The sequence below is a fragment of the Macadamia integrifolia genome, chromosome 2, assembly GCF_013358625.1.
Source record: "Macadamia integrifolia cultivar HAES 741 chromosome 2, SCU_Mint_v3, whole genome shotgun sequence".
Classification (NCBI taxonomy): Eukaryota; Viridiplantae; Streptophyta; class Magnoliopsida; order Proteales; family Proteaceae; genus Macadamia; species Macadamia integrifolia.
In genome coordinates this window covers 20,868,152-20,871,968 of record NC_056558.1, presented here as the reverse complement: position 1 = coordinate 20,871,968, position 3,817 = coordinate 20,868,152, and the positions used below count along the sequence as shown (strand labels likewise).

Below are 3,817 nucleotides of genomic sequence, written 5' to 3'. Positions count from 1 at the left end.
GCTAAGAGAATTTGAAGAGGTATGTGTTCTAATTATGATCCAACAGCTTTCTGATGATGCTATTAAGCTTAGGTCCTCTTGAATGTACCACCGGGGTTGCCGACTGTCCTACATGACTCGTCGGGCGTTATGTCTAACCGCCACAGTGACCCGACACCCGCGACCACTGCTTCCCCCCAAATGATAACCCAACACCTTAACCCCTGTTGGGAAGGGTCGTAGCACGGGATGGTGAAAATCCTAATACCGCATGCTCCTATATGACAATAGTACGATTGCATAGTGCCTCCGTGTCCCATTCCACGGGCCACCAATGCACTCGTTTCCAACCCGACTATGGCATCTAGTCTATCAATGCATCATGCACCATGATGTCCACATTCAACATATAAACATCTCATTCAATTGGCATTTAGAAAGTAAACATAGCACATATGCATCACACTATGAGGAATGACTAATCTACATAACATATTCATGATGGCATGACTAGACTAGATATAATTAAATGAATGCAAAATAATGCCTTGAAACAAGGCCAAACATCCTCTCCCCACTTACCTGTAGCGTACAAGGATTCCTGTTCGGTACGGGTGAGATCCGGTGCGAATCGGGTAGGCTTTGGTGAACCTAACATAATTGAGCGGGGTTAGTACTTCACCATTTTAGAATCAAAATTAACACGATCCGATGATAAAATCATGTTTAGAACGTTAAAAGAATGTCACACGTCCGATTTGGGTCCAATCGGACGTAAGAATCACCTTCGGGGCCACACGGGTGGGTCAAACAGGTGGGCTGTCTGGCCCACCGGTCCTACCCACCGGTCCGGTGCCACCCACCGGTCTTGGCGGAAAAGACACTATTTCTTCCCAACTTCCTCCATTCTTTGGGGATTCAAATGGGGCTTTTCCCAACCCATTCCTCACACCTTCAAGGTCTTATAGGATGGTTCTAACCTAGATCTAGGTTAGATTCAAGGGATGGGAAACCATCTTACCTTCTTTGCTCAAGAACAACCTCAAACCCTCCAAATCACTTTAAACCCACAATGCTTCTTCTACCTTGTCAATACCTCTTCAAATCCTTCAAGATCAACACATAAATCATCTATTAAACCTTAGATTCATCATTTCAAAGGGGATTTACAAGATCTCAAGAAACCCTACTCGAATCAAGGGTTTAAGCTTGGGTATGGTGATTGTTCAAAGAATCCAACTTTGCTTACCTCTAACTGTAGATCTAGAGTTGAAGATCACTCTCCCAGCGCCGGAATGGAAAGATCAAGCTTTGGCGCTGCTGAAATCCCTCTTTTCTTCCTCTTCCTTCTCTTCCTTTCTTCCTCCCTTTCTTTTCTCTCTCCTCTTTACTCTTCTCACCAACGTACGGGGGTCATAAATGAAAAGAAAATAAAGTCATAAATGCTATATATATAATTCCTAAATAAGTGAACAGTGCACATGGATGGGTCACTCAGGTGGGTGGGTGCACCCACCTGTCTGCCCACCTGAGGGCCAAAACTTGGGATTTTGACAGAGTTCGGGCCTCGGCGTGAACCCCACCCATGGCATACGATGTAGCATACGTATATATCATAAAATACGGTTATAATACCTACTTTATCCGTACATGGCCTTATGGTAGGTGCATGTACACGGCTTGGGCACTCCTGTCTCTTCTAGCACTGGCTCGGACTTGTCGGGCCAGCCGGTGTTTAAGGTCACCCGTGCCATTATAGCCCATAAGGAACCCGCTCTAACTCCCTCTGGTTCGGTTCCTGCATGGTTAAACCAGTTCAACAGTGAAATCAGACCCGGTTTAAGAAGCAGGGTATTACATTACTGGTAGCCAAGAATGGTCTTTCTAAAATTATTGGGATCTCATCCTTGGTTGAGAAGGGCTTGGTATCTAACACAATGAAATCAACAGGGAAAATAAATTCCCCCACATTTAGTAAGACATCCTTAACCATCACTTTAGGAATCTTAACAGACCTATCTGCCAACTGAAGAGTAGTTCCAGTGGCTTTCAATTTTCCCAATCCTAGTTGCTTGTACACATGGTAAGGTAAAAGATTCACACTTGCGCCAAGGTCAAGTAAGGCATGCTCAATATAGGTGTTGCCTATGACACAAGATATGGTAGGGCTCCCTGGATCCTTATACTTGGCTGCTATAGGCTGAGTAATTATGGAACTAATGTTACCTGCCAAGAATGCCTTTTTGGGCACACTAGTAATACGTTTGTGAGTACACAAATCTTTCAGTACCTTTGCATAGGCGGGGATCTGGGATATGGCATCCAAAAGAGGGATGTTCACTTCTACCTTTTTGAAGACTTCTAAAATTTTATCCATGGAAGCAGTCTTCTTTTTGTGTACCAAGCGATTAGGAAATGGGACAGGATGAACATAAGGACTGTTAGGGATTTGCCCTTGTTCAGAAGAATCATTTTTGGTTTTCTCAACCAAATCATCTTTAGTTTCAGAAAAATCTTTAGGTTCATCAGACGAACCTGGAACAAGAGGCTCACTTGTGTCCTCAACTGAAGAAGAGTTAATAGGAGTAATAGATGGGGAAGATTTAGAAACACTCTATTGGTACTCTCTACCACTCCTAAGGGCATAAACAACATTGCATTGGTTAGAGGGACCTTGTTGAGTCTGACCTTGTACTATATTCAGTGGTGTATTAGTTGGTCCTTGTGAACTAACAGACTGACGATGCCTAGGGTTAGGCTCTGGTTGACTGGATAAAGTTCCCTTCTCCCTCTCACGCATAATTGAGACAACTTGGGTAAGTTCTCTCGTAAGATTTTAATGGCTTGTCATGAGGAGGGCCATATTTTTTTTCAAGTCACTTATTCTACTTGCCTCTCCAATGTTGGTAAACCCAGGGGGTTGCTAATAAGATGATAGAAGAGGGGCCCTAGGAAAACTCGCCTAAGGTCCTACATTTGACCTAGGAAAAGTACTTTGGGAAAAAGATTGTTGTGCAAAGGGAGGCCTTTGGGGTCCAGGTTGACCTTGATTATAGAAATTGGAAGGTCCTACTTGGTTGCCCTGATTCCAAGAGAAATTTGGGTGATTTCTCCATCCTGGATTGTAGGTGTTACTATATGGATTATTCTGGTATAAGGCATTAACACTATCATTATAAGTGCCCCCAGAGGTGTTGGGGCATTCTTCTATGACATGTCCAGGGGATTGGCACCAATCACAAATCTTAACTAAATTGACTGATGATGGCTCTCTAGGAACAATAGCCTCAATCCTCTTGATTAGGCTATCCAAATGGGCTTCCTTGGCTACTATCCCATCCACAAAATATCCTTTTCCTCCTATGGTTCTTTCACTCTCTTGGGTTGATTCCCACTCACGGGTTTTGTCAGCTAAGTCAAGTAAGAATTCCCATGCCTTTCCTTCATCTGTAAAGGATGTGAATCCCTAAGGGCACATAGACTCTATCATTTGTTTAGTTGGGTAATCAATACCCTCATAAATTATTTGACAGAAATGCCATAGGTCTAGGCTATGGTGAGGGCATTCTTGGAGTAGATCCTTGAATCTCTCTATAAGTTTGGAAAATGACTCACTAGGCTTTTGCCTAAACTGAAGGATATCACTTCTAAGCTTATTGGTCTTGTGAGTTGGGAAAAAATTCTTAAGGAAGACAATTGTGAACTGTTCCCATGAGGTTATGGAATTTGTGGGTAACCCATACAACCACTTCTTAGCTTGGTCTTTCAATGCAAAAGTGATAAACCTAAGCTTAACAGTATCATCAGAAAGCTGTTGGATCTTAATTAGAACACATAC

The 3,817-nt window shown here is 43.0% G+C and overlaps 1 non-coding gene across 1 annotated transcript; it reads left to right on the top strand.

The window, feature by feature from the left end:
• The first annotated feature begins 3,527 nt into the window (after positions 1 to 3,527).
• LOC122072432 lies at positions 3,528 to 3,634 on the top strand. The gene has a single exon (XR_006138447.1). It is a non-coding gene; the product is annotated as a small nucleolar RNA R71 (small nucleolar RNA).
• Positions 3,635 to 3,817: the final 183 nt, after the last annotated feature.